This window comes from Notolabrus celidotus, chromosome 2, assembly GCF_009762535.1.
Source record: "Notolabrus celidotus isolate fNotCel1 chromosome 2, fNotCel1.pri, whole genome shotgun sequence".
NCBI lineage: Eukaryota > Metazoa > Chordata > Actinopteri > Labriformes > Labridae > Notolabrus > Notolabrus celidotus.
In genome coordinates, this window is record NC_048273.1 from 13,402,226 (window position 1) to 13,416,415 (window position 14,190).

General features: G+C 39.5%; 1 long non-coding RNA gene across 1 annotated transcript; it reads left to right on the forward strand.

Annotated features, from left to right (window-relative positions):
• The first annotated feature begins 6,763 nt into the window (after nucleotides 1-6,763).
• LOC117805918 lies at nucleotides 6,764-9,568 on the forward strand. Its single transcript, XR_004629560.1, has 3 exons — nucleotides 6,764-6,977; nucleotides 7,187-7,268; nucleotides 8,908-9,568. It is a non-coding gene; the product is annotated as an uncharacterized LOC117805918 (long non-coding RNA).
• The last annotated feature ends 4,622 nt before the right edge of the window (nucleotides 9,569-14,190 follow it).

A 14,190-nucleotide genomic window follows, 5' to 3' on the forward strand; every position in this document is an offset into this window, starting at 1 on the left:
TATGATTATTTTTACCTACTTCAGCCACAGGCAGTCATAATGACGTGATTAGATTGTTACATTTTCATGCAGGGCATATATGCCCAATGGCGGTGCCAGGGGGTGGCCAGGGGTGACCATGGCCACCTCTGAAAACTGATTGGCCACCCCAGTGGCCACCCTGAAATTCTTAAACATGATTTGGCTATTTGCCATGTCAGAGGCATTACTTGTATTGAAATCAGCTATTGTGTTGTTGTGTTTCATCAAGCTGTTTCTTTGCATTTGAATATTGTTTTTGTTGATGCTTTGACTTTGGACAATCATCTTCATTTTGAGTCCAGAAAGAGTTTAGTTCAGCAGATTGAAATGCTGATACTCTGTCGAGTTACATTTTTAATGTTATTGAAATCTAAAAAAAAAGTAATATTTGTTAAATTATTTTATAAAAAGAAGTTAAAGTAGATGTGATTATGGAGGTGACCCTACTAGGTTTGGGTTAAGCCCCTAATGTTTTCCACGCCTGGCCACCCCTCAACAGTCAGTGCCCCAGTTTAGCCACCCAGGTCAAAACTGTCTGGCTCCACCACTGTATATGCCTCTGGGTTGCTTGGCAACTATCAATGTAGTGTGCAAAGCTTTTTAAAAAGTTTGGGATTAAAACTGAGAAAAAATAGACATCTCTATTTTGGTAATTATGGCAAAGAGAAGCTCAAAGAGAGAGATGACTGCTGAGGAAGCCTGACAGCGCTGACCGACAATCTGAATAAGAAGCAGATAAAAATGACTCACTGAGGAAAATATCATATCATATAAATATATGTATAATTTCAAAAATATATAGTATATTGTTAAACAATTAACACATCATTCTCTCTATTGGGTATTTATCATAACAGACAACACAAATACAGTCAAACTGACCTCTTGTGGCCTTTTTAGTTTTAAAAAGGCTACAAAGCCAGCCAACCAGTTCAAACGTTCATTTCATTGTGAATTAGTTCAATGTCATTCATGTTTTCTGTGACATGAATTGGTATCAAACACTAACCATTTACAGAGCTACCATTTAGTTAATCTAATTCTGATAGGATATCAGATTCAGAATGTTTCATATCAGCAGCGCCATCAGGTTGTTCATGAATAATGCTCTACAGTGCCTTATCCACCCCACATACTGTATGTTTAATAGTTGTGATTGGCCAGACCTAAATCGGGTCGGCTACAAATCATCCTGAATGAAAAGTGTGATGGAAAAGCTGTAGAGCTTGTAGATTCATTCGGTTCCTAAACTTTTAATGGACACCAATTTGTCTGGTATAATAAAGCTTATACTTCTGGAAACATTTCATTGCAGCAGTGAGCAGATTGATTGGAAATAGAAGGCTGTGTTAAGATACAGAAGTAGCAAGCAAGTCACGACTCAGGCTCTTGATTCCTCCTGATACAGAGAACTGCTGCCGAGGGGATTGATGTCGTGACCCATTGTGCGGAGTATGGCCCCTTTAAAAAATGTCCTACACATTGACTTATTTTTCTATTCTACCACTTTGTGTCTGCATTGCTGTTTTTTATTTGAGCAGACTTTAGATTTATAGCCAGACAGACAATCCATCAACAACAAAATGCCATCAGCTCAGGTGTTAGTATGCTTCGTCTGTTACATCACACCAATAAGTAAACAGAGTAACTTATTCAGACTGCTCCATTCAAAACTGTTACTCATTCTGTCTCAAACCACAAATGGTGATGGCGACAGTGCTCTGTTCGTGAGCTATGCACCCACCCACACACACACACACACACACACACACACACACACACACACACACACACATTGCAACCAAACTTGTAACACACATGAATGAACACACATTCTCCTCTGCAATCCCCTCCACCTCTCCTCCACCTCCACCTCCCCCTCCTGCTCTGCATCCAACATCAGACGTAGTCGAGGATGTCTCTGAAAGGGAAAACCCCCCTCCCTCCTAGTTGCTTCCCCACCATCACCTGCTCCTCTGTTCCCCCCCTCCACCCACACATTCCCCTCCTCTTCCACCCCTCCCTCAGCAGGTTTTCCTTTCAACAGAGCAGCTCCAGGCGACGTTTTAGAATGTGCGAGAGATGCCGATGACTCATCGGGTATCTCTCTGCTCACGATTAGGGTGGTTTCTCTGTTTCGCACTTATTACACAAGGCTAAACAAATGTGATGCCAAAAGCTGATAAGTGTGAAGTAATGTTTTTGGAGTAGGCCTTAACTGTGTGAATCCAGGATTTAGCTTTAAAAGGCGTTTACTACTACACTGGTGTTTTTGTTGTGAAATCTCAAGGAAACAATTCACAGTTTATATTTAATATTTTACTTGTGATATAAAATAGGAGCATATGGAAGACTGTTAGCTAGAAGTGTGTGTGCCTTCAGACATAGAAGATGTGTGAAGAAGTGATTAAAGTAGGAGGGACAGAAAGAAAAGAGTGAAAATAAGACTGATACAAGAGGAGAAAGACAATTAACCAAGCTTAGATAGTGCTCAAAAAGATGAGCAGGCTTGTTATGTTAAGGGAAAAAATTATGAGAGTAGAAGAAAGAGAAAAATGGAGAAGGAGAAAACCCTGAAAAGCTGATTATGCTGCATCTCCTTCCCACGCAGTCTGCCCACGCTCCATCTCTCCACCTCCTCCTCCATGTCCTCCTTTTCTTCATCCTCTCCTCGTTCAGAATTCTGCTCCATACATCCCTCCCTCCCTCCCTCCCTTTCTTTCCCATCCTTGGCTGCGTCATCTCCAGCTCTTCATTGTGTGTGCGCCCCCACCTTCCATCCGCCTCTCTGGGGACGGAGCAGAACTCTCCGATGCTTAGCTTTGTTATTACATGCAGGCTGAAGCTTCTGGGCTATTTGTTACAGCAGCTACTCTTTATGATGGGCTGAAGGACAGAAACACACCCACACATATGCAGACATTAATCCTCCAACTGGAGAGTTATCATTTATTAATGAAGCAGCCTGTAAAACCTCTTTAACTATAGTCGTGCGTTTCATTAAAGCTTGTAGAAAGATGCTGCTCAGGCTTTCAGAAACTCAATTTCATTCCCACTTTTGTGTTAAACACAGTTCACTCCCAGGTAATAACAGACGTTTTACATGAAACGGTGTGAATGTTGGAGGGCTTTCCTCACGCTCCCTGTGTGCCACAACAGATAACAGATAACAGCTGAAGGTGAGAACGACTTTGTCTGGAACTTTTTCTGATCTTGCAGAGAGATTCACTTTTGTTAACATGCCAAACACACTCCTGAGACTTTTTCAGACAGCCACGCTGATGATGTCACTTGCTTCAGTCCTCGCTCAAACCACCTGGGGAAAGTCAAGGGTCGGCGCTGTGGTAAATTCAAGAAGAGTGACTCACAAACTTGAGACATGGCTCCAATACAGAATATGAACACTACCACAGGGAATTGACTGCAGGTTTTATGACTCAAATTATTTTCATTAAAATATCAGTACTTGTGGAGGTCACACTGGGCAAGAGGAAATAAGTGAAATGCGTGGAAGTTGTAGTTGCTGAAGAACCTCATAACAAGAAATTAAGAACTTCCCATGTTTTAAAAGCAATACTTTTTATATTAAAAAACGATCAAATGACAATTTTAAAACAGTGTGAGACAGTTTGAAAGGAATGACCCACAGTGTGACGCTACAGAACAGCTACATGTTGCCTTTACATGACCCCAAATAAATACAGTTTCTTGTTCAGTTTTCCTGTTTTGTTTCATTCTAACTGATCTTGAAGAGTTATTTTCAGCTGCATCGCATTCGCACATCGCTGGTACAGCCAAAATTTGCAGTTTGAGGTTGAGAGTCTGGCAGAAGGGCATCTCGGCATGTGGGACCTGGATCAAGCCCCTAACTTTCTGATTGAGAGGTGACCGACCCGACCACTGAGCCACAGCCAGCCCACTTTAACGTAATTGTCATGGTTCCTTGTCCCATGGCTGCATTATTAAAAAGACGGTCACGAGATCAGAAACTAATGTTTAATGAATGAAATGTGTTTTTTACGCACCCAGAAAGTCCCATACAGTCAGTCAAGGTTCATTCAGTGAATATACTGGGGCAGCTGTGGCTCAGTGGAAGATTGGCAGATTGATCCCTTCTCCCAAAGTCGCATACAGAAATGTACATGGGCATGACACTGAATCCCAAATAGCTTCCAGTGACAAAGTCAGCTGAATGGAATAAGTTCATACTAATGGTCCAATACTGATAGTAGTAGCCTCAACTATCAGTGTATGAATGTGGTGTGAGTTGGTGAATCTACGGGCCATAAGTGCCATTGAACTGAGACTCAAACTCTTAGGACTTGAGGCTCTACTCTAACTTGAGATTTGTCAAATTGACTTTAAAATAAGATTTACAGCATGACAGCACCTCAAAAGTGAAGCCAAATCATTTTGAGCTCCCCCTACTGACTGGCTGCAGCATAAGTCATTAACTCTTCCTTTTCCATGTTAACAGATGGGACATGGGTCAAACTTTTGTAAACAAACACTTGAAATAAAAACATCTCGAACATATTTTCAGTCATTTTCCCATGCTGATATATGTCAAAGGGTTCATTTTCAGAGGTTTAATTGTAGATGTATATGTAATGATGACAAAGGTAGTATAACCTGCAGTGCTGTGTTTTCCCCATTAACAGAGCAGAGGAGGAAGAGCAAGAGGAGACATATCAAACACAACCACAAGAGTCATTGAACTTCTTATAAATCTGAGTGTCAGCTTCAAACTGACACAAGAAACTGTTACACTAGACTTTGTCAACCTGAGGGATTGTTAGCGTTTCATTGGTAAGTGAAATGTGTGCTCACACATTGATAGAAAAAAATTACATTGTTGCTAAATTGTAAATAAATGTGTGCTTGCAAGAAAGAGCTGTGCAACTTCAGGTCCAAATTTGGAGTTATAAAATAGCCAAAGCTTCACTTTCTATATTACCTGAATGCATAGCAAGGCAAAGCACAAAAATGCTCCGTATATGCATCAATGGGGATGAAATGTCTAGGGTTGTTTTTAACTTGTTTCCTCTGTCCCAAAAATGCCAAAAGAACATACGTATGTGTGCTGGTTCAACAAAAAAGAAACAAAACCAAAGACTGAATGCAAGCTGCATAGACTGATTTGAGCTTCATACTGGAAACAACTTACTAGCATGCTGGCAATGTTTAGCAAGTTTTGTTTAGCATGATCACCAGAATTAGCATAAAAATGTTGCACTTTTTGCTTATTATTTGCTTGTTAGTTTCAATCAGGGCTGAGCAATTCCAAAAAAGGCTTTATGCATCATAGTTTTTTTAATTAATACAAACCACAACAACGCTTTCTGAAATCAAACACATAAATAAACCAGTCACATTAGCAGCACTGATTAAATCCTCATCCTTATTGCCTACAGACATAAGTAGAGCGGAACTTAGGCATTTGCACTTGAAAGACTGCTTGATGAAAGAATCTTTGAAATGGTGTAGGACAGGCATATATTTGCCTTTAAGAGTAGAATCCTTGCTGCCATGACTATATAAACACATTTTGTATTTACATACCTTATTTCAAACCCATGAGGATGTTAGTGTTTGACAGCCTTGATAAGGCTGATGAGAAAAAAAGAAGATTCCTAAAGATTCCTAAAGAGCTCATACTGCATGTATACATTTTCTCCCTGTGTTGTTGATGGCAGTGAAGTACATTTCAGGGACAGCTCATCATTTTCAAGTCTGTTGAATAAAAAAGAGCAGTTTCTGTGCTATGAGTTAATGGCAGGTAAAAGATATCATGTTGTAATTCTCACTCTAGGCATAATCTGCGGTAATAAGAGCATTGTGTGAGCAGCTGTTTTGAAGCAGAATAAAGCATAGCATTCCTGTACGCCTTATTGCACAATCCTATCTTATTAACATAAAGCTTTCACTTCTGTGCACGGACAAGCTGTTATAGAAATCACACTGAAGTTGTGTAATCAGCCTCAGCCTTCAATTCATTATAAGAGGCCAGTTGCTTGATATCTGAACTTACACTGTTAAGGTATTTCATTATACAATACATTATCAAATGTTGCTCATTTCTTTTCAAATTAACAAATTTAGGCATAACGGAAGGAAAGTTTTGGCAATAGCTGCAAAGCAGAGCAGCATCTGCAGCCCACCTCAACTTCAACTGTAAAAGCTCTTTTTTTTTTTTTTTTCCAACATAACATGTCTTCATTTGAATATTGTGACAACTAAGTGACAATGAGGCGTTTGATGATTCATTTCAATAGCAGGGGGGCGTATCGCTAATGATGGGGGATGCAGCTGTAAACTTGTAAAGTCCTGTGACAGAAAAACAGGAAAGAACTTCCTATAAAGGCATTCCAGCAGGAAAAAAAATCACCTCTCTGCAATTTTTTTTCTCATTTAACCAGAGCTAACAAGCATTCTTGGGAGAAAAAGGAGTGTTAGGTGCCCCCTTCCTCTTTTTGCCTCCCCCATTTCTTCACACACCAACCGCCCTCTTCACAGTGTGCTTCTCAGCTGTTGGTTTACTGATTAGCCTGATCCATAAATAAGTAATCAGATCCAGAGCAGGGACATTCCACTTGCTCTTATTATCAGGCTGCTCTATCGCTTTCACTCAACACAAATGCATTCAAACGTACACGTACACTCCTTTTACTCCATCTTTTTATTGTTTTGTTGTAATTCAGCTCAAAACTGTCTAAATGATGTCATTGAGAGAAGAGCATCATATGTGCTGGTGTGTGTGAGAGAGTAACTGTGTGTGGAGGGCAAGGAGCTAGGGACAGCTAGATGGAGAAGAAAGAGAAACATACAGTCGGTGCGAGTGTGACTAAACTGACTGCAGCAGAATGACTCACCCTGTTGCTATAGCAACCTAAAGACAAGCTCTCCTCTAATGTGCTATTTTGACTGCTGGTGGCTGCCAGCTAACGGGAGAAAATGTAAGTTTCCGGTAAAACCATTTAGGGAAAAAGAGGTTGCAGAGGGCAGTGTATGGGCGCATGGAGTGAGCATAAAAGCCTCTATCAAAAAAAAATGTATTAATAGAAACGCACTAAATGCTTGACTACACCTCTCTCTCTCTCTCTCTCTCTCTCTCTCTCTCTCTCTCTCTCTCTCTCTCTCTCTCTCTCTCTCTCATCTCTCTCAGCACTGCAGTATGAAACCCAGCGGCTCCTTCTTCTCCACTCTGCTGGACTGATGTGTGTGGGTGTTAAGCTCCAATGCCCTTGGTAAGTAAAAGCCATGTAGGATGAAGTCTGGCCTCCCACCACAAAACTCAGAAACCCCACGGGAAATTGTTATGAGCAAAAGTTTTGATTGTTCCGGTTATTCATTTGTTCTTCCTCTGACATGTAACAATTAGAAATCTACCTTCAATGCAGTTCATTTCATTTGGGGGGGATGCACAAGAGAATCAGACGCAATAAAACTGCAATTATTGCAGAGTAATGAGATAAAATAAACATGGATTTATCAATCGACCGTCAATAGAAGATGTGTTTTGCAAGTGCGTGTGAATAGAAACTCTCCCTTTCAATAAAGAAGAATGAACAGGGACAAGTTGAAAAATAAACGGAGTGAGAACTATTAGGACCAAGGACACTGCTAAGTGAATGGGCTGTTAAAAAAAAATTACTGAGGCCTTCAAAAAGTGTTGGTCCTATGTTTCTGTTTTGAAAATGATAAGATCCTCACCAACATGTTTGATATTCACTTGGGCCCTGTCCTTTACCATACTTTTTTACAAAAAAATCAGGGTTGTTTGGCAGTTTTTATCCAATATTAGGGGTACAATGTAAACAGGCATGTGTGTAGCAATTAACGTCACATTCACGATTCAGTTCTGTTCTCAAAAACAGGATCCCCATTAGGATGATTCTTTGGATCAGCAAAAGAGATGAGATATTAGTGTAACTCGTCACTAAGCCTTGGCTCTAACTTTGCATTTCAAGGCAAAATTAATCAAAATGCATCTCCATGCACCTCAATAACAGGGATCTCCACTAACATTATGCAACAAAAGCTTTAAAAACCATGATTCAACAAAGACATGGACTTTTTATAAGGACTGTCTCAGTATTGCTTTTATATCAAGTTATTCTAAAAGGATGCTTAACAAAAGAAGCTAATCAAGATCAAATCTCAGTCATCTTCTAGTCATCTTCTCTGAGGGCCCAATCTACTAAAGGTTTGTCTGTGTAAAAACGTGCAAACTTGGTAGCGCAAGCAAAGCAGATGTACTAACTGGGTGCACCGAGGATTGCGTCTGTTGAATGAGCAAAATAGCACTTGCTATCCATTTAGCGTGTTTGCCTTCAGGAATATGCAGAATATATGCAGATCATTAGAATACGCAAAGTACTGGGAGGAGGAGATGCAAATGTAATCATTTTACACACGCAATGGGATTTATCAAACCTGAAGCAGATAGCGGGCAGGGTTTTTGTGTCTATATTTAGCACGTTTGAAAGGCAGGTGCAAAGGGGCACAGCGTTATGCACAAATGGCTGAGGTCATTGTGGTGAGAAGGAGGCATAGGTGCAATGACAGATGATGGGAGAAAGAATCTTCTGTGCGCGTGTCAACATATTTGGACTGTCAGAAATAAAAATAGTAGAGACATATCGTCTATCCAGCAATGCCATTTTTGAGCTGCTGGATGACCTAAGGGCTGATTTGGAGCCAGCCACAAAAGGAGACATGCCATATCTCCTATAGATAAACTCCTTGCAACACTGCATTTTCTTGTGTCTGGATCATTCCAGCGCGCCATCGCAGTTAGTGCTGGTGTCTCCCAGTGTCCATCCGTGCGTGATGACTGTTCATCTCTTGTGCTCTCCCCTCCCTCTCCATTTGCCGGCGACTCAGTTGAAGGACCACTGCCACTGAATGACCTCCCGACTGTTGCCAGGGCACAGACACAGCACTGTCCAGTTACCTAGTGTGCGCAACGATGGCCCAAGTGTCCCGGCGGAGGGCGAATATTGGACACAGCTCTCACCTCCTGTGCAATGGACTGTAACCCATCCGTCTGATTTCTTTGTTGCTGCAGCCACTCCTGATCAATGTCATCATAACAATCTGGATGCCTGCAGAGTTCTACTGAGGTGTTTTATGGTCTGAGCTGATTTGAGGAGTACGGCGGGGATTGTCAGACATCTGATGAAGATTCTCCATTTAAGAAAAAAGAGACAAATATTATTTTTAAGGTCATGACGAACAACTTACTAAAACACTTTTCAAATAATGAAATCACAATTTTTTTCATTCTATATTCAATGAGACACACGAGACAAATTCATTTTGAACTAATTAAATGTGTCCAATATTAGAAATGCGCTGAGATTTTATTAAGGGAAAGTTTTTCCTTTTATCTTCTGCGGATATCTTGTCATCTTTATTTACCTGGCAGATCTTCTGTTTTTTTCTCACACTATGTAAAGTGTTCCTTTTCTTACATTGCTGTGTCTCAGTGAATTAAATGACCTTGTATTCCCGCTTTGCTTGCATTGTGGGACTTTTACTGGCATTACTATTCTCTCTGCTGTCATAGCTGTGTTTGCGTGAGTTGAGTGATGCTCTGTCTATGACTAGTGGCTAGCATGATGCACCTCTCATCACTTCATCCAACAAACTTGTGCATGGTGAATCATGCATCACTGTGTTGCTGCTGGTGTTTTCTAGAGGAGCCTGTAATGACGATCACCCCTCTCTGTGCAAGAAAATGCAAATATGACTCTTCTTTCCAGTTATCTTGCTAACAATCTGTCTCATGCTCTAGTGCTTATAAGCAGAGGTGAGTGACTCGGAAGGTAAAAACTAGTCACAACTTGTTGTTGTACATTGTGATGATACATTTTCCATCGATACATGTAGTCTGAGCTCTGGGTGGAATAGTCTGTACACAGATTAATAACAATCAGAAAAGCTATCAATGTAGAAATTAAAGGGGAAAGTAGCTATCTACACATTTTTGGCAAGCTGATTTGGAGCTTTGGTTTATACGTTGGTTTAAGCGTAAAAATAATGAGTATGGAGAGCAAAAGCAGAATCCCATCGGTGGTTGCTAACAATCAAAAACCAAAGAACAACAATTCTACCTTAAGCAGAAAGTATTCTTCACTCATCACTCTTGCATCAAAACTGACAACTCTAACCTCAATCTAACAAACAAGCATTTTAAAAGCTATTTTCTGCTCCTCATTTTGACAGACATTTTCACTTCTGATAGTACTGAATCTTTATATTCCAGCAAACTCAAGACTTGTTCATTGTAAGTGAATCACCAGGAAGTCAGTGTCTTTTCAGGGTTCATATCACTGAAGTAAGCCTGAGTAAAGCCTCTGTGTAACTTGCTATTTACAGTGAAACTGAGACTCAATAGAAACAAATGAACAAAATGACAGATTTTTTTGCAGATGAATTGAAAAGGGCGAGTTTCTCCTCACTTTTAGTTTTTACAAAAGGTCACTTGTTAAGTTTCTAATTGTACTGTAAACATCACACAGAAAAACACACACTATAAAAACCACACACACACACACACACACACACACACACACACACACACACACACAGAGAAATTGTTTGTCGTTAACTGCTGCATGAATTAGAAATGCTGAGAAGCAGACCACTGTTACTGGAGTTACAGATAACATCTGCAGTTCAAGAGATTGGTCCTCTATCATCAAGCATACCACCACAACTATCTGACAACTTGTTTCTTTATTTTTTCATCATCCTATTAAGGAAATATACATTTCAGGCATTATAAATGTGTTTTCCTTATTTCTCACAGAAAGTTTACTTTACTAGTAATGCCAGTTAAATAACCCCAAATGTCTGTCCTTATTTTTTATCTGAAGAGGAAGTCATCTAGCTCTGCCCCCACACAAACACAACTTAGCTCCGACATACTTAACCTACAATGAACTGGAAATAGAAGAATAAATACGACCATCCTTCTCTTCATGTCCCTCTGTTCCGCAGGAGTAGGAGACACAAAACACCAAAGTGAGAGGGAAGAAGAGTGATGGTCCTTATGTTGAATTAATTGGGTCCTGTGTGGACCAAGCTAAAGTACCAGGCAGCTCATTAAGCTCCACTAAGGAAAAATAAATGTTCCAACCGGAAAGCTAACACAATAAAACAACATAGGCTAATAAATAAAAAGACATAATTTCCCCTGTGACCCCATACACAGGTCTCACCTCGGGAGGAGTGGGTTGTATATCGTGGACAAAAAACGTTCTAGCAGGGAATAAAGAGATTTTTTTTTATACCGACTTCCTCCCACATCAACACGTACACTGATGAAGTCTGTGATTGAAGAGGCTTGATTTTGAACGGCTCTGAAGATGTTACACTGTGGCCTTTTTCACCTTGTTTGACTCATCGAGGAGTCACAGTAATAAGAGATGAAAAAGTTGTTTCATAAGTATGACGAAGACATTACAGTAAAGGAAGATTTATTGAAGATACTGCTGTGTCCTTATTAAATCAATTGTTTCTGCTTACACAAACTTAGAGCATTTGCTATCTACGTATATAAATCTCTTATTGGTGTAAAAAAACAAATTGTAAGATTATGCTTTTTTAGTCTGCATCATGTCATGTATGTTCATGTGTGTTAATGGGGATGTCTGTTTTTAACTGTGCCTGAGCCTGTGTTCCTGAATGTGTTAGCTTGCCAAAGGGCTGACACCGGCACCATGCTGCAATTAGCCAAACATGAGACAAAGACATATTGAGCGCTGCTTGGACCTTCTGTTATACAGCCTGTAATTCCCTCTTCAGGCCATAGCTGCTGACACATCTACAGTATCCTCCTGTGTACAACATCACACAGCATTTCATGATAAGGCATGTCATAAAACCTTACCTAGAATTACTTTAAGGGTCTCATATTGTGAAAACTCATTTCAGTGAAGTTAGAGTAAGTGTGAAATATAATTTATAAAACAGGAAATCTACTGCTGCCATACTTCTACCTCCCCCACAGAAGTGTTAAATAGACAGCCTAAATGACCAGCACAGGAACTACCACGACTGCTAAACTATGAGATCCTGATAATTCAGTGTAATGAATAATGGGAGACACGGTGCAACATTTTTATTTTGTAATAAGCCTGTTTTTCTTGTTTTCCAAATAATGTGCTCGATAATTTTCTGGAAAAATATAATATTGTATTTATTGCCCTAAGACTGCTCACTTTTTTATGGAGGGATTAAAATTCGTTGTTATCAGGAACACAGAGCCTTTAGCAAGTATCAAACCAATGATCTGAAAAACCTTTCCAGTTACTCATTAAGAAAGAGTAATTTTATTTGGTCTATATATGAAATTCTGTGAAAGACATTTAGAAAGTTTTTTACATATAAATAATTTATGGATCATAAAAATAAATTTTAACAGAGAGGCTAAGAATATATTCTTAGAAATGTAATAAAACATGTCGAACACATTTCCAGCATTTAATTCTTTCAGCTATAATATTGGTCCCAAATATTGAACACATGATTATGAATTATGTGTTTGGGTTTGTGTAAAGATGTGCAGAGATTATCATCTAACATCTTAATGTTCATTACAGAAATCTTCAATAACAAGATTACCCCTTGGCTAGCTAGCAGTTGGCACATCTGCTGCAACCTAAAAATACATCAGTCCATCAGTCCCAATGGACTTTACTCTGCGGTGCAGTCACAGTGCAACATTGTGTTTTGTAAGCCAATTGTGATCACAGAGTGATTCACCACACAAAAAGCCTCCATGAACAGCTGGCTAGGGCAACATACAGTGTAGATTTAAGTAGCATCAGCTCCAAAACAAGACACTGTAATCTTTCCAGGTTCCATAATGGTACTGTCTTGACTAACTTAAACTTCTGTTTCAAAGGGAAGGTGTTCATAAAATATTCATGAAGAAAACCCACCTGTGTTTATAGCTTTCTGGTAGTTGTAGGAACGGGCCTTGTGCCCTTAAAACCAAAGTTGTACAGGGAACTTCCATCTTTCTTTGTAATGACAAAAAGTCTGTTTAAAATACTCTGTATTATTCATATTTGCCTTCATTTAATGGGATTTACAAAAAAAATGTAAAACCAAATGAAAGAATGACTGTGCAATTGTGTCTTAACATTGGCAGCAGTTCTAGATGTTAAGTATACACTAGTATGGGCCTACCTTTCAATCTGTATGTACTTGTTCAAAATGTACTTCAGGTATGTGCTTTAATTTTGTACTTTCTGTTTGTACTTAAGTATGTACCTCAAGTATGTATTTCAAGTACGTACTTAATTAAATTTGATGTGTTCAGGTAGACTTCCCATGGAGTATTAAAATGACACGTAATCAGATTACTTTTCCCATGTAAACACTTTCCCCTGAGAAGGGCGAGAGCACCACCTCACACCATCAGATTGAACGGTAGCATGTATACCCTCAACACCACAGGGCTGCTTCGATGAGCTCTCTTTTTTAGGTCTCTTCATTCCACAATTTGGATATTGTACTTCCAAAGGATAGTTTGAACTAAAATGTTTCTTGTCCATCTCACATTTGAAGCGCCTAGTGGGATTTGAACCCAAAACCATCAAGTTGTATGGCAGCATTCATATCCATCATACCACAGAGCTGCCTAACAGCATTTTTTGCTTTGGTCTTTTGATTACACCAATTTGTTGTAGTTGTATAAGCAGCTCTACCACATTCTGACGAAACTGTTTCATTTTCATCTCACATTGGAAGCCCTTTGTGGGAATTGAACCCAGAACCATCAGACTGAAAGGTAGCAGGTGTCATGGGTTGCTTTTGTTTTGTGTTTTCTTTGTGGTGTCATGGCTTTTATTTCTGGTTTCACTTTGTGTGTTTCTTTGATTCATGTTTTGTGTTTTATCTGTTGCCTTTCTTGTGTGTTTAGTGTTTTGTCTTGTTGCTACCTGTGTTTTCCGGTGGTCTTGAGTTAGTTTTTAAGTGTTTTATTTTGTAGAATATTCTTGTATTAAGTTTTGTGTTACTGCCTGTGTTTCCTGCTTTTGTGATTTTCTTCACCTGTGTCTTGTTGTCCTCACCTGAGTCCTTAATCGTTACCCAGTGTGTCTATTTAGTCTCTATGTTTCCTCCCTTCTATGCTTATTCATTGTACTTCTT